A 22,603-nucleotide genomic window follows, 5' to 3' on the forward strand; every position below is an offset into this window, starting at 1 on the left:
CTCTGAGCGATCTCGCTCATTCGGCCGTGGATGCCTTGAAATGTCCGATACTGGGTAGGAAGATCAAGGACAAGATAGCTAACACCAACAATGGATAACACTGTCAAGGACTTTGAGGATTTGAAGATCTGCCATGTAAACTGTCTGTCTCTTTTCGCGCATCTCGATGAATTTCGCCACTTCTTCGGCAATGCAGACTACCATGTCATATGCATATCCGAAACGTGGTTTCGGCCCGGCATCACGGATGACATGGTGAGGCTGCCTGGATATACGCTCTTTAGGTGTGACAGAGTTGGTCAGACAGGAGGGGAGTTGTTTTTTATCTGTCAGACTTTCTCCGCGCCTCCATTCTACGTCGCTTGCCTGGGGCCCTCACAGCTAGGCCAGAATACATCATCGCGAAAATTGCACCTGCTGATTTGACTAAGCTCTTGTTGGCCGTCATATATCGTCCTCCAAATGCTGGATATATGAACGAGCTTTTTGCATAATTCCTGGAGCTCCAAGCCAATTACAGGCATTCTATAATCCTGGGAGATCTCAATGCTATTATGAATCTGTCCATATTTGACAGTCAGCAGCTGGGCACTTTCATTGTCGCGTCGAGCTTATATTGCTCGTTTCTTACGAGTCCACACACCACTTAAGGAACTTTAGCACTCTGCTGAATTTATACATCATAGATGACATAGATAAACTCAGGGGATACGGCCAACACGGAGTCCCGTTTCTGTCTGCGCACGACTTTATCTTTGTCAGGTATGAGATCAAAGTGCAGCGTCGAAGGAGACTTGTTGTCTGTAGGAATTGGCGCAATTTCGACGCATCTTTATTTCAAACCGACATAAACAACATCGATTGGACTGATCTTTTAGTCTCGGAGAACATGGATGATAAAATTGAAATCTTCATCGCCAAGATCACGAACATCTTCAACTCACATGTGCCTCTGAAGAGATGGCACTTTAAGAACTTGCCGGCCCCTTGGTTAACTGAGGACATTCGCGCGATCATGCGCGGAAGAGATCTGGCAAGAAGAGTGCGGCGCAGACATAAATGCTTGCAGACATAAACCTTGCCTACGACCGATATAAGGTACTGCGTAATGAGGCTCAGAATCTGGTACGAGCGGCCAAGAATGCCTTCTATATAGATGTTTTTAATCGTGCGGGTAGTGCAAATGAAGTCTGGAATACGCTGAGGCATCTCGGACTTCTCAAGGCCAAAACTACCAGCTCAGGCCTTTTGTATTCGGTAGAGGAACTCAATGAGTACTTCGGACATTGTGTGGGACAGTGCAATACGGAGGGCGGCAATTCTCTCGAGGACGTCCTCACGGATGATTTTATGGACACCGATCTTCACTGGAAGTATGTCTTGCCGCAGGATATTGCAAGAGTTATAGCAAGGATCAAATCCAATGCTGTCGGTATGAATGGTGTCTCGCTGAGACTTCTAAAGCTTTCGTTGCAAGGTGCACTGCCTATTTTGGAGCACCTTTCCAACTTCTCCTTGACGAACGGAACTTTCCCGGCAATGTGAAGTTAGATCTCATCTGCCCGATTCCTAAGATCAGGAATCCAACTTCTGTTCAACACTATATGTCGATCTCGATTCTCCCTACTTTGTCTAAAGCGCTAGAGAGGATAGTTTCTGAGCAGTGCACACCTTGAGGACTCTGGTCTTAGTGATCCGTGTCAGTCTGCTTATCGGAGCAACAATTCAACACAGACTTGTTTGATTCGGATGTTGGATGATGTCAGGCATGTGGCAGGAGGGTCACTGTGTCTGTCTTCTTCGATTTTTCTAAGGCTTTTGACAGAGTTGATCACTCCCTACTAATCAAGAAAATGAAGAGTTTAAATTTTTCGGACAACACTATACGATGGATTCATTCTTATCTCACAGGGCGAACTCAGGCTGTGAAGAATGGTATGGAGGGCACGGTCTCGTCTTTATCTCGTATCGGGGATGGTGTGCCGCAGGGATCGGTCTTGGGACTTCGACTGTTCACGTTGTACTTGTCTGATTTCGGCAGCGTGCTCAGGCATTGCAAATATAATCTATATGCTGATGATCTCCAGATTTATATCCACAGTGAACCTGATACCTTTCTGAAGCAGTCCGGATGTTTAACAAGGACATAACTGCCATCATCGATTGGTCTACCTCGAATAGGCTTCTCTTGAATCCCAAAAAGACGCAGGCCATAATTTTGGGAACGCTGAGATATGTCAAGATAATCGATCTAACTACTCTCCCAGAGATAATAGTGGATGATCACACGATACAATTTTCACACATCAGTTAAGTACCTTGGAGTGACAATCATGAACTCTCTTGGGAGAAGCAGGTTACCACCATATCGAACAAGATCTACTCGATACTGTATCAACTAAAGTTTTGCAAGCAATTATTACCAGAGGCTCTTAGAATCAAGCGTAGCCTCGCTAATCTATCCATATGTTAACTATTGTTGTGCAGCTTATACCGACATGACTACTGAGCACAACTTAAAACTCCATAGAGCCATCAACTCATGTATAAGATTCATCTTCAACGTGAAGATGGATGAACATATCACGCCTTATTACAAAAAGCTTAGATGGCTGGATCGTCTCGAGGAGGAACTACTTCGTGGAATGCCTACTATTCAGGATGCTCCTGACTGAACAACCTAGCTTCTTCGCTCTAATTTCAACCATAGAGTACTGGAATCCGATCAGGCTTCTAGATTTTCTAAGTTTTTTAATACGCTAATTCAGCCACAATGCAGGACAGAGCTATTCAAACTCCTTCAGAATCACTTCTGTTAGGCTGTGGAACGGTCTCCCGTTTTCTGTAAAAAACGCTAAGACCATAACTAAGTTTAAGAAGGGACTATATGCGCATCTGCTCGGTCTTTAATCTTCATAGTGTCATCATTTTTGTCTTTCTGGCATATCCCTCGTCTTTTATATTCATGTCATACTTTTATGCAGTCTGCTCATCGTTATGCATTTCTTTGCTCTGCTTTTATATTTTTGTATTTCTTTATTTATTTTCTGTTATTATTTATACACCTGCATCATGGTACACTCTTATCACACACTATACACTTTTACTCACATACACATACACTAATTTGTTATTACATACCACATACATATAGCTCTATCTTTATGTCATCTCTACTGTCTATCTCTCTGCTCTTCTCTCACTATCGAACGCCTATCCTCTCTACGCTATTCTTCTTCCCTCGCGGACTCCTTCGTCGACTCGTCATGGCCGCGGATCTTTCTCTTCCCCGCGGACTCCGCATCTACCTATCGCGTCGCGGATCCTTCTCTTCCCCGCGGACCCCACGCCAACCGATCGCGCCGCGAATTCCCCTGCGTGATGTCGTACCCCGCATGACGTCATATCCCCGGTGACGTCATACCCCCAGTGACATCATACTCTCGCGTCATACCCCCCTCTCTTCCGCGTGATGTCATTCCCCCTCAGCGTGACGTCATATCTCCCGCGCCATATCCCACCCCGCGTGACATCATATTCCCCCCGTGCATTGCCCCCTTGTGACGTCATACCCCTGCGCCATATCCCCCTACCATGGTACGTCATACCCCCGCCATTCCCCCTCGTGACGTCATACCCCCCGCGCGATTCTCCCTCCCGCCTCTGAGGACCTGCGTTAGAACTCTCATAGCTATACTACTCACAAGCTTTTTCTTGGCTATTCCATACGCGATAATTATTTCCGTATAGTCCACTGCAATATACTTTATTTCTATATAATTGATCAGGAAATCGAGAAATAACAGCAATGTACAATTAATTTTTATTATATCAAGTGTATTAAAAAATAAATCTGAGAAAGAAATTAAAAAGAAAAGTTGAAGAATTGTATTAGTATTTGCCGATTAGATGTCTGTAGCATCAAAGTATACCGACATGTGATCGTTACCAATGTATATCATAATGCAGGGGTATAAAATTACGTACATTGCTGAGATGTCTTTTCTGTTACATATGCACAATCGCTTTATATAAAGGAAAGCCGCACAAACGTCGGCACAAATAAAAAGCAAAGTTCAACGTTCAATTTTCTTAATTATTTGTTTCTTTACTTTAGTAGTTGCTTGGTCTCCTATGTGTACGTTTTGTAAGAATTTTTTTTTCAAAATGAGTTATATGGCATCCGAATATACGGATATGATCATTATGTACGGAATAGCTAGGAAAAATGCACGTGCTGTGGCTGGTTGGTATGCGGAGCAATTTCCTGAGCGTGAATGACATCCCGATCACACTGTAATATTCAGATGCGTTCAACGGGCGAGAGAATCAGGAGTTCTAATTCCAAGTCGCCATACTGCTGGTGCACCCGTGCAAAATGATGTGGATGATGAAGAAAGAATTCTTGTAGCGATAGAAGAAAATCCGCAAAATAATGTGCGCTATTTAGCTGAGACACTTGGTTTCTCGCGACACTTGGTGCATCATACTTCGCGCCAAAATAGATTACATCCATATAATTTCTAACGTGTCTAGCAACTTTTGCCAAGAGACTAGGAACCACGCATTAATTTTTTCGAAGGTATTTTCATTTATTTAATGTATTTTCGTGTTATTTTTATCAAATATTAATAATTGGCGAAACATGCATAGGATTTCTTGCACAATGTCGGCCGGATGATTCGTTTCTCGACCGCATATTATGGACCAACGGAGCAACGTTTACGCCCAACAGTGTTTTTAATAGCCATAATTATTTATTATGAGCCGAAGAAAATCTGTGCACTATTCGGCAAACACGCTTTCCAATTTTTCCGTTTGATAATAAATGTATGGGCAGGAATAACTGCGAATAGAATTGTAAGTAATAAATTTACTACTTGTAAGTAATTTAAATAATTTTCTTTTACAGTTTTGATAATTTCTTATTTCGACAATTTTCAAATCGGTCCTTATTTCCTACCACACCGTTTAACTGGTGAAATTTACACAAATTTTTTGGAACATCAATTACTAGAATTGTTGGAAGATATTCCCTTCCGCGTAAGGCAACAATTCATTTTGCAACACGACGGGGCGCCTGCACAATTTTCGCGACAAGCACGCAACTTTTTAAACGCGCATTATCCGGATAGGTGGATGAGTCGAGGTGGCCCAATCATCTGGCCGGCGCAATCGCCGGACCTTAATGTTTTGGACTATTTTGTATGGGGGCACATTAAAAATTTAGTAGAACAGAGGCGTGAAGCGGAAATGTGAGAAGCAATTCTCGCAACTTTCAATACCATCACGCCGGAAATGGCGGATATCGCGCGACACGCAATATTATTCGAAGGACCGAACTCTGTCTACAAGAATGAGGAAGGCACTTCGAACAATTTTTGCATTAAAATATGAGAGTGGATTAAACCTATTGGAGATACTACTTCAAAAAAATGCGTCATGTTATCTAGTACAAGGTGGTGCGGAAACGATAGCACATTTTCTGTTGTGTGTGTATGTGTGTGTGTGTATGAGAGAGAGAGAGAGAGAGAGAGAGAGAGAGAGAGAGAGAGAGAGAAATAATTGATGCTGTTACGTCTCAGCGATGCTCTTTCTCTCTCTATACTTCAGTTAGTGAGAAAATGATTGCTCTCTACTTTTATAGGGCAACCTGCTTTCACCGGCTATACCCCAGGAACGCCGAGAGCTAGGACTAATCTAGTGGATCTAGGGAAATGATGTAGGCGCGGAACTAGTTAGTTACTAGGAAGTTTCACTAGGTATTTTAGGGATATGGACGCAACTAGGTATATATAATTCGAAGGTTAATCAAGTTTAAAGAATAGAATTTTAATATTATAATAAAAGAAAGATATCGATTATGGTTGCGTTTTATGGCAAGTTCGCTTGTATTGCGGGTTCACCATATGCAAGGGGCTTGTTACTTAAGATATATATATATATATATATATATATATATATATATATATATATATATTAATTAGAAACCGTAAGAGTTAGAGAATTAAGATTTGAAAAGGAACATTATGATAGAGAGGTAAGGGTAGTTAACAAATTGTGGACACTAAATAATAGAGAGTTAATTAGATCGAATTAATTTATTATGAGAATTGTCTAAGGAATAAGGTCTTTTATTTAATATCAATACTTGATTATATTATGACTCTAAATTTCTGATAGAAAGAGAAGGTTTAGAAAAGAGGTTGAATGTCGCCAGGGGCACCGTAATAAGCGCTCGGCAACGATGGAATTTTAGGGAGAATGTGTAATGTCGCCAGGGCACCGTAATTAGCGCTCGGCAACTAGGTTCAAGGATTGGGTTGTGTTTAGAAAATTAGATAAAAAATTTGATTTCAATTTAATCTCCTGTTGTCATTTCTTGTGGGAGGTTTTTAAATTGATAGGAAAAGCCGCCAGGGCACCTCGATCAGCGCTCGGCAACTAGGTTTAAGGGTTATATAAAGAATTCAAGAAGAAAGGAGGGAGTCGCCAGGGGCACCATAAGCGCTCGGCAACGAGGTTTAAGGATTATATTCAGAATTTAGGAAGAAAGGAGGGAGTCGCCAGGGGCACCATAAGCGCTCGGCAACGGTGGATTTTCGGGAAAAAGAGCAAAATGTTACAAGATTAAGTCAGGTTTAAATGACAATAGTAGTGTATATTTTGCATGGAATTTATAAGTCTTACTTAGTATTGATATTATAGAGGTGTTTTAAATAATAGTAGGATAATAGATTAAAGATGACTAACTGGGAATTGTCAGCCACTTGCTAATGCTTGACAGGGGATTTCTTATTATTTAGAGGATGAAAAGGTAATTGAATGATGTTAGGGGTTGTCAGTCAATTCAAATAAAGTTTCTAATATTTATGGAAAGATGGGGTTTATAGTAATTGTAAATACTTATCGTGATGTGGCAGGAAAATCCTTCCTTCTGTTCAAGTTCTGGTCGTACTCTGTTAAGCCCTTCTCTCGTCCTTTAAGACCTCGGTCGTGGATGAAGTAGGCCGGATAAAAGTACACAGATGTATGCACAAAGTTTTTTATTATTTCCTTGGTTTTACACAACTTAACACTGAATCGACAGTAGTAATAATTAATATATTAATCAAAATGGTATGGTGAATAGTATGCGAACAATGAACGAGTAATACGGAGCGAATACTTGTACGAAATAGTAAGGAATTAGTAATGAATAATGTTAGCTAAGAATGATTCGAATGCTTGAAGATCTCTTAATTGACTGACCGAACTGACTTGAAATGCAAGAGTGAATGATCTGAATGGTAGAAGACTTCTTAATTGAATGCAAAGCAATGAGAAATTCTTAATTGAATGCAAAGCCCCGAACTGAATGCTCGAAGATCTCTTAATTGACTGACCGAACTGACTGCCCCGAAGGTTCGAAATCGCCGGCTTATATACTGTCGAAACAAAGGGTCTTCGGGCCGTGTGCAGCACACGCGTCGCGCTCTGGGATGTTCTTAGAATGATTCAGTGGAGGACTTCTGAGAAGAAAGATTTTTAACAACAATTCTTCTGAGAATTGTCGATCGTTATGTTTATCTGACTATTGAGTTTCGGCGCTCGTGGTCGTAGCCGTCGCGTGTCCGTTCGACTTATCGCTCGCAATATCAGGTTTCACTGATATGAGGCCTCTTATGCGCGTTCTTTTCAGCTTAGTTAATATTTTATAATATAAAATCCTTAATAATATGGTTAATATTTATGCTTATTAATTTATGGAATCATTTGTTCTATTTATTTCAGTTCTGATAATAAGTTGGCAATTTATATAAAGTTATGGCATTCTATAGTTTAAAAAATAGATCTTTTAGATAACTTATATGTATTATATGTAATGTATGTAATTTATGATTCCATAGAATATAAGCTCTTAAATTTATATTTATGGTCGTTTGATCGATACTACAATAAAGCATATTAATTTTATTAAAATCATTTCTTTATGGAAGCATTCGCGCATTATATAATAACCTGTTTTAATTAATATGATTTTAATTATTTATAAAGTATAACTGTATTGGATATAGTATTGAAAGTTTTATATGTGATGTTTTGGATAAAATAATTATAAATATTGTCAACAAATTATTATTATATACGTTTTATGATTCCATAAAGTACGGCGCATTTACTCCTCAATTTAAGAGTGAGTAATTATTATATATATTTGTCTGTACGGTTAAATATTAAAATCTTAAAAGTTAGATATTAGTATCGATATTATCGAGTGTGAAACTCGCAAGTCCGTTCTTAAAGTAATCAGCAGGTTAGTTCTAGAAAGTCACTGCTGTACAGTTAGCTAGTTCTAAATAATGCTTCCTGATTCGTCGATCTAAGGAATTCTCAATTTCTTGCGCCATCGATTATTATTACTAAAAGGATTAAAATATATTCAGGTTTTAGGCTAAATAACCATATGGAACTAAAATAATAAGCGATTAATGAAATTAGTTAACAATTAAAATAAAAGCAAATGGATTACATAATTATTCCATAGGTATTTTGCAGGGATAAAAGCGGTACTTAATTACTAGCTAAAATATAGTTTTTAAAATTGGCAGGACGTTACAATGCACAAGATTCAGCAACTTACTTTTAGATTTAGAGAACGATAGAAAAAACTGGAAATAAATATTGAGTGCTAGGAATAAAAATTAATTATTTCATAACAATAAAATCGAAAAGATCCTGACATAAAAATTTAAATAAAAAGGACTTTTAAACTCTTGTACTCTTATTAAGAGTCCTTTATAATCGAATTGAAATTTGTATATCACGAATCTTTCGATTTTATTATATTAAGATTATTTCTGCTTCTACGCTGAGAGAATTTTCTCTTAGAATTTACTCTGAAAAATCACAATAATCATGAAACAATGGTATAAAAAAAATTTTATAAGAATTTTTCAGTTTGGTATTTATCTCTATAAAAATAATAATATCGATTAAAATAAAATATAAAATATGTTTGATTACTTGTACTGAACTGCATAGTAATATATTAATCAAACATATTTTATATTTTATTGTAATAGATAATATTATTTTTATTGAGATAAATATCAATCAGAAAAATTCTTTTATATCATATTGTCTCGTGATTATCATAATTTTCACGGTAAATTCTAAGAGAAAATTCTCTCTATGTCATATTCATTATTTTATTATTTTTATTTAATATTTATTATTTATTTTTAAAATTTCTCTACGCCGCTCGTACATACTGACAACTGAAAAGATCACATAAAACGGAGCACGCATTATGTGTGTAATTCTTTCGGTTGCCATAGCGAAGGGCGTTAGCAAAGCGTTCCTCCCCCTGCTTCGCCGCAGGCCGAGTATCAATTAACAGTTGGAAGCACCTTCGTGCCGCGAGCTTTTCGCGGCACTTCGTTGGCTGATCTTTTAAAATTAATATTTTCTTAAATATTGAGAAAATCACAAAATGGTACAGGACTTTTCTATTCAGAATAACACCCTCTACCTTCCCTTAAAAAGTGTTGTGGGAATTATCGGACACCCTGTATATATATATATATATATATATATATATAATATATATATATATATATATTGTAAGAATAGGCATGAATAACTAATCGAAAACGGAACTAACAATAAGAAATAGCGGTAGCAGTACTTATGTGCGCGAATATAAACTTAATATTAACATAAATCTATATCAGTCTAAATAAACGCAAACAAAAGATATAAACATATATAAAATCAGTAAATAATCTTTTTGAACAATAAATATAAATATCTTAATAACTTAATAACTACCTTATATCTAATACATGCCTTACAATATATTATAATTATATTATGTATTATATATATATATATATATACAGGATGTGTCAAAAGTCTGGATACACTCAAATATCTCATAAACATTGCATTTTAGAGAAAATTATTTGAGACAAAATTTATAAGGCTTAAAAAGACGTATATAATGAGTATTAATTTGATTATGAGTGACATTGCCAAAGTCAGGTCAAGGTCAACTTAAAATTTTTAAATGGAAACCCCCGTTTTTATTGCATATTCTTGTAGCTTATCTCGAGAGCTTTTCAAAACACTATAATAAAATATTTTTCATTGAGTATTTTTTGAGTTATTTTATATCTTAATCTAACATATTTTAGTATAAAATATAAAATATCTCGAAAATTATTTAGTTTTCGATAATTGTATCGTAAAACAGAAATTTTATGTACAGAATAATAAAATGAATCAAATGGTGTGAAGAAAAAATAAATAATTTGTTATAAAAAAATACATTGTAAATAATTGTTACTTTTTTTTAAAAACAATTATTTTCTATATATATATATATATATATATATATATATATATATATAAATTAAACATGAAATATTATGTATATATATATATATATATATATATATAATATTTCATGTTTAATTAGTTTTAATCGTACAACGTACGATCGTACTATCATGCAATCATACGTTGTACGATTAAAACTAATTAAATAAATTATATATAATACATATAACACATTGCATAATAATATACAAAATACTTACATCGCCAATATGTTACCCACAAGTTACCAGTCTACTATCCACATGTCAAATATTCTTATGCAGCGCTTCACGCATCAAATCGATGAAATATGAGGCGTGAAAAATGACATTTTGACAGCCCAAATTATTCTTGCGTGCCATTTTGTAATTGTTCGCTTTATGCTAGTGCTGTGATGTGCAACGTATTTGTGAAATTTGTAAAATTGTCCGAAAACTAACTTAGCAAGAAAAATATTATGTAAAAGAAACATTTTCCATTTTTTCTGACAGTTATCAAACCAATTGTTTTTCCGCATTACTAGGCTTATTTTGACATTTAATTTACGGCTATTTATTAATTGTCAAAGGAAAAGTTTAGTTTTCGGACAATTTTACAAGTGTGCTGAAACGATGTGTAATTTTTGTTAAAATATACTTTTATTTAAAAATGTAATGCAAGAATTCTCAGCGTGTCATTTTTCGCCTCTGACGTCATCATTTCAATATCAATATGGTCGCGGCGACTACTCAGGAGCCTTAACTATATTTTATTATAATTTTATTTTTTTTTGTTTTTGTTTTAGCAATATGATAATTATTTTTCTCGATACAAACGAATATATTTAATTTTTTTTTGTCATTTCGCAAAAATCTGGACTATTAAAAAAGTAATGTGTTTGATATTCAAAATGATTGCGTTATATTTAAGCAATTGAAATACCGCCAGACTAATAACGACTGTTTGGATAAAGGAAACTTCTTTCCAGTTAAATTTTTCTCAATAAAAGAGTTGAACATATTGCACTTTATGATACAAATATTGAGATTTATTATTTTTGCATTTTTACATATAAAAGTTCAGAAAAAAATCTATTCTCTGTCTTCTTATTCTTCTCTGTTATTTACCTGTTATTCTTATATTCTTCTTTCTAAAATTAAAAAAATATATAATATATAAATAAAACTTAATTAAAATGTAATCATTAAAATCATTATTCGTTATTCATGTAATATTGAACAAGCAATATATAATTTTTGATAACGTACCTTTTATTATTGATTTCCTCTTCCTCTTCCTCTTCCTCTCCTCTCTCCCCAATAAAAGCTTCGAGCTGACAATCTGTATAAAAATTCAAGGAACTGCTGCTCTCGCCGGCGGCGACAAGTTCGTCTTGTTCTTGGTCTCCAAATCTGTAATAATAAAATATTTTATCTAGTTGATTATTTGTATAACACAATAGTGTTGTGACATATTTTATTCTAATTTCAACGTTGTAGTCTTATACAAGATACAATTATGAAGTACAACGAGAAAAATATTTGTCTCTCTGCTTTATAAATACTTTCCTCACATACGCTGCACTTAATTATATTTGACTCTGCATATAATACAATAATATTGTGATTTATTTTAATTTAATTTTGCGATTACAGGTACAATCAAGTACATTGTATGTAAAAAAAGTATTTATAGAATAAGATATAAACAATATGGCATAAATACTTTTCTCGTTACATTTGAGGATTGTATTTATGATCGCAAGGTTGAATTAGAATAGAATAAATTATAATGTGATAATTAATCAAGTGCAACAAGAAAAATATTTATGTTTCTTTGCTTCATTTTATAAATATTTTTCTCACAGGCTGCATTTGATTATATTTGGCTCTGCATATAATACAGTGTATTGTAAATATAATTTTAATTCAATGTTGCGATCACAAATACAATCAAGACAACAATGTGAAAAATATTTATATTAATAATAATAAAAAAAGGTTAACCAGTAAGTAATAAAGTTAATTATTTACATAAATCTCCGGCAGGCTGCTCCTGGACATCTAGCTTCTTGTTGTTGGATATGACCAAAACACTGCTGAATGGATTTAGGCCCTTGCTGGACAGATACAGACTTCTGCTGGATAAGATTCAGGACTCTGTTAGGCAGGTCCAGGTTTTTGGACAAGTTCTTGTTGAACTTGTTTAGGCTTAGGATTTACACCTGCACGCCACCCAAAAGTAGCAGGAGCGTCGACTGATATGTCAGCTGGCACGCCGGTTGATGTGCCGACTGGCGCGTTAGCCAACACGTCAGTCGGAGTGACTACTGATTCAATTTCTATTATGACTATGATCCATGGATATCTGTAAACAAAAAATAAAACTTTAAAAATGTTTGTGAATATTGTATTATTATATTGTATATTTATTGTAAATAGCAGGTACTTAAGCACCAATAAATAAAATTACATCGTATTACTGGATATTATATAGGTTTATTTAGTATAAAAAGTACGCTCAATATGTTCTCTTTGAGAGCTCCAGACAAAGCGGAAGTCTTCTGTCACAAGACATTATAGCTAATAACATAGGTAATACATATTAATATAGAGAGGATCTTAATCTCAACGCAGTGCTTAGTCATTGATTAATTATTCTGAATCTAGATCCGGAATATCTATCTCAATATTTCCAACTTCCATCTTAGATTGACTTATAGCTCTAAGTACTAATTAATCTCTTTGATTATACCTATTTCTCTTAGTTTCTCAAACCTTTCTTTGTTTAGCAATTTTGTAAAAATATAAGCTATTTGTTCGTTATAAATTGAAATGAATATAAAACATTTTTTCTTCGAAATACTGTCGTATAAAATGATAACTTACATCTTTGTGTTTACTTCTCTTATGAAATTCAAGATTTTTCACAAGTCTAATAACGCTTTGATTATCGATATACATGTTCGGAATTCCCATTTTTTCCTTAACTAAATCTTTTATTAACCTATTAACCCAAATGACTTCTTTGATTGTTTGACTAGCCGCAATGTATTCCGATTAGGTTGTAAATGATGCTATAGATCTTTGTTTTTGAGAACCCCAAACTATCGGCGCATCTCCAAGTTTTATTACTTAATCGCTTGTTGATTTTCTAGTTTGTTTATCTCCTGCAAAATCCGCATCGCTAAAAGCTACTAGAGATAAATCATTTTCAGTTTTTTTATTAAACTTAATCCCGTAATTAATTGTTCCTTCAATATATTTAATTATCTTTTTTTCGGCATTCCAGTGTTGTTTATTTGGTGTTTCAGCGTATTGACTCATTACATAAGCAATATCCGGTCTCGTTACTATGGAGATAAAGTAAGCTTCCTACGGCTTTTTTATAAGGTGCGTTGACAACCTTCTCGTCCTTTCCAGGATCACGCAAACTTGATCTACTGTATCGCTACTGTATGTGCGTTTTTCATCTGAAAACACTCGACCTTACACTTTCTGCATATCTGGTTTGACTGACGAATAGTGAACCGTCTAAAAAACATTTTATCTCCATATCTAAAAAAAAGACTTAAAGGAGTTACAGTTATTTCAATCATATTTGCCAAGTAATTCAGGATTTCATCGATTTTTTATGTATAAGCTGACGCAATTACTCCATCATCTATGTACATAGCGACGGTTAGATTTTCTCTATTGTCATCCGATGTGAATATGCATAAATCTGCTTGTTTTTAAGTTAAAGTCTTTCAGGCATTGCACAAATTTCTGCTTCCATCTTGCAAATTGTTTGAGTCCGTATAATGTTTTTTGTAGTTTGCAGGTTCTTTCTGTGTCATCTTCGTAGTCGTTGGATTATGTCGTGTATATTTCTTCAGTTAGATCTCCATTCAGAAAAGCAGTTTTAACGTCAAATTGTGCAAGTTGCATGTTTGCTGCTGCCGCAACTTCTAAAATCGTTCTAATTGAACCAAACTTTACCATTGAGCTGAAAGTCTCCCCATAATCGATGCCTGACTTCTGTGTGGAATCCTTCACTACCAATCTTGCTTTGTATCTCCCAGTATTCTGCTGTTCCTGATTTGAATTTAAAAACCCAGCGGTTTTCCAGTACTTGCCTTTTGATAAGTGATTCAACTAATTTCTATGCTTGATTTTTGTGTAGAGAATTCATCTCGTCCATTATCGTCTTTTTCCATAGTTCAGTTTTCTTACTCTAGATTGGCTGTTGAAGCGTGGTAGCTGTTTGCTTTCTGCAACAAGGAGAGTTTCCATATTTAATTCGTATTTGTCATCTGCTTGCGGATGTTATCTCTGTTTCGTAATTGTCGATCTTCTTGAATAGATCATTTCTTTCCTTTTTTGCTTATCCTGTTTGGTTCCTGTTCTTTTTCTTCGGATGTCTTTATGTTCATCTGGTTGTTAGTTTATGATATCTGATTTTTGTTCTTCCTTTTTGAACATTTCTTCATATTCTTCACATTCAGGTTGCTGGCTTGCATTTGGCTCTTCTTCATCTACTGATATTGCCATCCCTTGCAGTTCGTCCGACTCATCTTTTTATTTGGCTTTAACTTTTGTTTCAAGTTTTCCTGATAAAAGTTTTATCTCTCTGCATTTTTCTACTTTGTATTCAGTTTCGAAAAACACTCTGTAGCCTTTGATAATTTTGGCATATCCGACAAACATTCCTTTTTTCGCCTTCGGACTCCATTTAATTCTTTTCTCTTTAGGTATGTGAGTATAGACCTGAGTTCCGAATATTTTAAATTTAAATTTTGTTGCTTTTCTAAATCATAATTTATATAGAACTTTTTTTGGTATCGAGCTCATCCCTGCGATTAAATACATAGACTGTGGTATTGACAGCTTCGGTTCATAAATGTAATGACATATCCTTGGCATAGAGCATATTTCTTATGGCCTCAGTTACTGTTCTGTTTTCTCTTTCGGTTGCACCATTTTGCATTAATGTATAGACTACATTTTTCTCATGTTTGATCCCGTTTTTGCCTCATAATCTCTCTATTGACGAATTCCAGGCTGTTATCTGTTCTCACTCCTTTAATTTTTTTGTTACTTTTATTGCTTTCAGGAAATCTTAAATTTTTTTGTTAATTATGACTTATTTTTAATAGAGTAAACATGCCGATAATGTAAATAGTCAGTCTTGAGAAATAAAATATACTTGGATTTTCTTATTGAGTCGTGCTCCATTGGTCCGTAGAGATCAATGTGTATCAGATCATCAGCTCACTTAGTTCGCGATTAGCTTTTAGGAAAAGGTTTTTGATTCATTTTTCCTAGTACACATCCTTTGCAGAACCAATCAGTCTTTGAGTCCCCACTGTTTCATTTTGGAGACATGCGCCGTATTTTGATGCACTAGTCTTTCATGCCAAATTCGGAGCGATGCCTTCTCCTTATTGTGTCCATCTAATCCATACTTGCTCATAATTATTGCTACTCGTGCCACTCGTTCACACAAGTTTTCGTGCCGGTCTCCCACTGTAATCACCTCCTTTCCGTTTAGAAGTTTGCAAATCCGATTGTTTGATGATAATTTCAGGCCTTTGTCGAATGCTGATGACAACAAAAAAAGATTATATTTAAGCTTACTACATAATACTGATGTTAAATAGTTTCGTTTCTATTCGCTTCCATTACAGGCGTAGACGTCTGTCTCTCTTTTTCTTATGGCGTGTCTGATTTTATCATTTCTCAATGGAATTGGCGTGATTAATTTCTTGTATTTTACAAACCAATCGTGTATTGGTGACATGTGTTGACTTGCACCTGAGTGCACCTGAGTACTTCAAAGTCAACCAATCCTTGACATTTTACCGTGGTTGAAGTGTTACCGCTGTTTTGACTCGTCCGACCAAAGCTGCATCCTTATCTTCGGGTTTTGTTTTTTGACTGCTTTGGATTTGTAGTCACGCTTTCAGTGTTCTTTTTTCCTACACTTGAAGCATTTTTCGGCTTTATCCGATTTCCATTCTCCCTGTTTTCTTCTTGTTTTTTGTCTTTACTGCAAAAGTACTGTTTCCTTGGTTATCGTGCTGCTTGTTTCTGAGCTCCTTCATTATGAGCTTTGCCGTGAGGTTTAAAGATAATAATCTTGATTTGTTGACTCTCACGCTGCGTTGACTGTTGATAAGTAAAAATACTTCAATAAATTCCAAAGCGTTATATGTGCGTATATTGTGCATTTAGTTAACTATAAAATAAGTCTGTTTTAGCTATACGCCTTATTATTTTAATTATATTTTGATTTATTAAATATAATCTTTTTTAATATTGGAAATAATAAAATAAAAAAATTTTTACATAAATAATAATTAATTACATAAATTTTTATTCAGTTGCAAAGTTTATTCAGGCACAATTTTTCAATTTAATTATTTTTCTAGGAAATTAAAACAACAGCTTTGTGTAACAGTTTTTTCAGTTAAAAAGTTTTTATTTAAATAATAATGAAAAAAATAAATTTTATAGCATAAATTCTTATTTATATTTGGTGCAATTTTTTATATCATTATTTTTATAGAATATTTATACAACTTCTTTTGTTAAAAAAATAATATAAATTTTTTTAAGTTTTTATTTTCAATAATTTAACACTGTTTTATAAATGTATATAATATTTTTTCACAACTGGAGTGTACTTAGCGCCTTTTTTACCTTTTTTAAAAGAAGGTAAGTTTTTAAGATTTATATCATTCCTTTTTACTATATATTATTTTAATAACATGTAAAGCAATCAAACTAATAGGCTTAATCAATAGTTTAAGTTTATATAGTAAAAAGTATTTTAAAAGTAATAAAATAGGATTAAAAATTAGCAATTTTGGAGCTCTATATAAAGCGCAAATAAATCAATTAATAATATTATAAAAGTATTTAAACTAAAGAAGTGTTTTTATTTTAACTTTTCATGTTCTATAAACAATATAGATTTGTTAACTTAATATTATAATTAAGAAAAGCTCTGCAGAAAATATAAAAGATGTAGAAATTAAAAATACAGAAGTATTAAAACAAAGTAAGGATAAATTAGACGGCGACGAAAAAGCTGTTTCGTAACAAGACGCTGAGACGAGCGTATCCCATTTGGACACGCATTATAGGACACTGTTTGATTGGACATCGCTCAATTGGACACCGCACGATTGGACACTGCACGATTGGACACGGCACGGTCGGACACTACACGACTGGATACGTACATTGCACGATTGGATATCGCACGATTGAACACCGCACGACTGAACATCGCACTATTATGTTAGGAAATGAGATTTTAACATAGATTTTATAACTTTCCACGCGAAGTGAGATTTCACATGGATTTATAATTTTCCACGCAAAGTGAGGTTCAAGGAAAACCTATGTGTCTAATTTTAATGGTAATTGTGCCTCTTCGAAGGGGGCGGGCGGATCACTGCGGAATATTGCCTCTACGCATATACTTTTCAATGCGAAATGAGGTTCCACAACAAAACAATTACAATTTTGTTCAATTGTGCAGTGTCCAATCATGCAGTGCCCAATCGTGCGGTATCCAATCGTGCGGTGTCCAATTATGCAATGTACGTATCCAATCGTGTAGTGTCCGATCGTTCCATGTCCAATCGTGCAGTGTCCAATCGTGCGGTGTCCAATTGAGCAGTGTCCAATAAAACATATCCAATAGGGCGATATCTAATCATTACGTATCCAAATGGGGGTCATCCCTAAGAGTATATCTCGACATAGAATGATTATTATATAATTATAAACAATATGAAAATAAATGAAAAATAAATATAATGCGTAGAAAAAAAAGCGTTAATACTTTAGTGCGTATTTTGAAATATTATTAAAATATTGTTATGATTAAAATATTAATACATAAGAAAACTGAGTAAAAAATAAATAAATAAAAAGTAAAAATATAATACGTAGAAAAATATTGACATTAATAGTCGAATAGAAATTAATGCAAAATATTTTAGTGCATATAAAAGTAACATATAGATATTAATGCAAAATACTCTAGTGCGCAAAAAAAACAAACATTTTAATTTAAAATATTCTAATGTCGAAAAAAAAAACATATTCAATATTTCAAATTTTAATGTACAATAAAATACTCAACTTCGTAAAAAACAGATATTATGTAAAATAACTCAATATTTAAAAAAAATTAATTCTTGTATTTTATATTTTGGGAAATAATATAATGCATATAAAATATTAATAGTTTAATGAAAAAGAATTTATACTATCTATACTATTTATGCTATTATATTAAAATATTAAAATCTGGTTGCAAAAATGTTATTTTGGCTTTAAGCAAGACATTTTAAGCGCCTGAATTTACTGAAATTTTTATATTGAGCGTCTCCCCAAAGACATTCTATATGATCACAAGAGTAAATTCTTATAAATTTTAATTTGTTCTTGGTAATCACAATAATCTAATGTTGTCCAAAATAATCGATTACAGAAAATCATTTATTTTCCTTGCACTATTCCGCTATACTTTTATAATTTATAATCGTTAATAATTTCTTACGACTTACCTTTATCATTTTATCATTTTTCTTTTTGTTGCATTATTCTGCATTATACTCATGGTGCTCGTCATTGCGACGCGCGATCTTTGCTTGGCGTGATAGAGAATATTCTTCCTTGCACTATTTGCGATACACTTATTATATATCTCTTGATATTTTTCCTTATACTATTCCACAATATTTTTAATAAGTATTTCATTTACTATTGCATTCTTGTGTTGAAAATTATTAACCTGTATTTGTCAAAAGTAGGTACGGACGCGAGCAGTAACATCATGAAGCGCCATTAACATAATCTTATGGCGAACGCTCCAACCGTACAAATTTTAGTACATGCGCATTGAGGACTTGGGGCGGCGATGATAACGGAGACGTATCTTAAATAAAATTTTAGACATTTCGATTTTGCATTATATTATCTCCGTTCACGATATAAGTAGAAAAGGTAAAGACATTTTTATTACATAATTCAAATCCAAGCTATCAATTGAGCCTACTAAATATACGATCGATTCAGCCGTTATTGAAGTCCGATATTTAATAATACTTGCATCTTGCCGATTTGCGTAAAGTGCCTCGCTGCTTCGCATTGAACTTGGCGCAAAACACCGTGTCTCTTGATATTGAATAATACAATCATAAGTAGTATAGGGGCAACTATAGCGAGACAGGAATGTCCCCCCTTTTCCCCCTTGGCGCCAGCCCCCCGCTGTGATCCCTTCCCCCCTGTCCCCCTGGGCAGGTACCTGAGAAAAAAAGAGTGGGGACTCGTGGACGTCTACGAGGCGATTTTTTAATTTTAAAATTTTTTTAAGAGTGGGGGGAGTCGTGGACGTGCACGAGGCAGTTTTTTTATTTTTTATTTTTTCCTGGGCTGGAAATACTCGGGCTGGAACCTGGGTCTTCTGCTTTTCTGGTCGGGGTCCTAGTGCGGTGGGCTAACTGAAATCTTACAAGAGTGAGAGTTAGATGGGGCATTTAAGCGAAGAGTAGGTCTCTCCGGCCCGGCGACCGAGCGCTCCGATTGGATTGTCCTATAGTTGCCGGCTGTTTGATTGGTTCCGACGAGCTGGAAAAACGAGAGAGAAAATAGAGTGAGAGAGAGAGAAAGTGGACAAGATGTCCGAGGTGTCAGAAGCCGGTAAAATATCGGCCGCCGAAGACAGCAGAGATGTCCCATTGCATTTCCCTCCTCCTCCTCCTTCTCCCCAGCCCTGTGGAAAATCGAAAAATATCGCATGACATACGGTATCTCTCGCCTTCGAGCGTCCTTACGGAAAAACTTCGAACTGCAGCGAGCGCGTCGCCCGCGTCTCTCCTTCTTGCTGAAAAAGAAAAATCACCTAGTGCGGAATTATCAGTTATCAAGATATACAAACGTAATACGAAGCGTTCATGATCGGACATGATTGTCCGCGCCGGTCGAGTCATGCAACGCAGGTAGACGCGATGTCGTCATCGGAGGCGATACGCTATCGGAGATTGAAAGAGCTATGGCGCCGCAGAGTCTAGGAAGGAAAGAAGGAAGGAGAGAAAAGGAAAAAATTGAACGTTTTCAGGTAATATTTAAGATAAATAACATTTTTATTTACGCTACAGAAATGTTTTGTACAATTTTCTTACAGCTAAATATAATATTTATAGTATTTACAAAAAGATGTTAACTCTTAATGGACGGAAAATATGGGAATTCGCAAGTTATTATATACATCGATAAAAGTGTGAGAATCGAGAAGAATCGAATATGAGAAATTATTCATCTATTATATATCTGTATGGTAGTGATCACCAAGAGCTATGGCGCCGCAGAGTCTAGGAAGGAAAGAAGGAAGGAGAGAAAAGGAAAAAATTGAACGTTTTCAGTTAATATTTAAGATTAATAAATAAATTTTATTTACACAAAAATGTTTTGTACAATTTTTTTTATTTTTTTTTTACATTAAAATTTTTTTATGCTTCGGCGAAAGCCTCCTCGACCATGCTTAATAATTCCCCGTCGGTGATGTGACTAAAAGGAATTTGTGGTGGTAAATCTTCCAACATAATTGTTACATCCGACGAGGGGGATGACGGTGGTGAATCATCCCGGATGTATACTGGTGAGTAGCACGGTCTTGAAGAAGCACTCGCCGAAGGCAGTCGCCCGATGTCGTTTTTATAACACCCGATGAAAATGACATCGGGCTCGTTCATAGGCTGAATTCCTTTTTTCCTCCCGTGACAGCATCGTTTGGGTGCGGGGGTATAAAAATATTCTTTACCCGATCTAGTTTTCACTGCGTAAAAAAGACAAAAATATTAATTAATAAATGTTATTAAATTAAAAGCAAAGTATTAAAACGAATAAAATTTATTATTAAGCACTTACTTTTATTGTCCTTTCGGTAAATTTTAAAAGATGTCCAGACGATAACTGTTCCAGCTCCAGCAAAGATTGTAGGAAAGCGCCTCTAAATCCTAAGGCTTCTCCTTTTATATTTTTTTCCGAAGGCGTATTCTGATTTTTGGAAGGGATTCTTCAAAATTTTAACAAATTAGAATTGTACGAAGCATAAGTGGGGAACCAACAATTTTAGTGAATTAGAAAAGTAGACGTATGGCGGGGATGTCAGGATGGTGATAATAGTGGCGTCTTGAAAAATACAGGTAACGTGGTAGGGGAATATGACGTCATATCGTCGAAAAAAGAAAGCATGAAAAAATCAAACAATTTAAGTAAAAATCTCACATTTATTTTTATAATTATTTTACATATAATTAAAATATGACATTATTGTATTTTTTATAACATTACAATTTGAATTACATTCTTAAACGTAACAGCGCATAGTATACAATGTTTCATTTGTTTCTTTTTTTGCAAAGAAAAATTTTACGAAATAACTGTACAATTAAACGATCGTTATGTTCGCAATCTTCGGTAAAAAGACTAAGAAATCGATTAAGATCATAACCATTGCACATATAATATAAAAATACGCAACTATAGTGTCCGCATGTTTGCGAAAAAATTCCTTGCAATTGTCGAGTATTCCACTGATGAATAATGGAGTTTCGGCGGAGACGAAGGAGAAATCCAGGGTGCAAGGGGGGTATTCCGTAGCTGTCAAAGTAGGTGGCTGTGCCATGCTCATCGAGGAAGAAGGCGACCCAATGTTCTCCAGGTCGATTGTGCTCGTCTGTATTAGCGACGATAGCTGTCGACCGTGTCCACACCCTCGGGACTCTGTCGGCTGGATAAACTCCCGCGTGTCTGGCATTGATGTGTCGTAATGCTTGTAAAATTTCGCGTGAGTTCATTTTTTTGATTCGACGGCAAGCGTACGAGTGGTATTATATATTCGATAACTTCAGTATTTACCTCTTTCGGTTTCTCGTTTTGATCATCTTGTATCGTCGAGTCTTCAATGCCTGCTTGCACGGAGATCGTAGTTGTTTCGATTTTGTTCTTGTCCATCATCGACGATAATTCAAATTTTTCTTCTTCTTCTTCTTCCTTTTTTCTTCTTTAATCGGGCTCAAAAATTTTCTTTTTCTCTATTTCGCTATTTGACAGCGTTTTAATATTTTCATTTATGATATAAGAAATATCATCTGCATTACTGATTTCCTCGTTTTTGTCATAGGATGTTTCACATTTATCCGGAGTGTGGCAAGTTGGAGTACTATTGTTCCTAATGCCGCCGACAAAATTATTTTGCT

This window comes from Cataglyphis hispanica, chromosome 10 (genome assembly GCF_021464435.1).
Source record: "Cataglyphis hispanica isolate Lineage 1 chromosome 10, ULB_Chis1_1.0, whole genome shotgun sequence".
Classification (NCBI taxonomy): Eukaryota; Metazoa; Arthropoda; class Insecta; order Hymenoptera; family Formicidae; genus Cataglyphis; species Cataglyphis hispanica.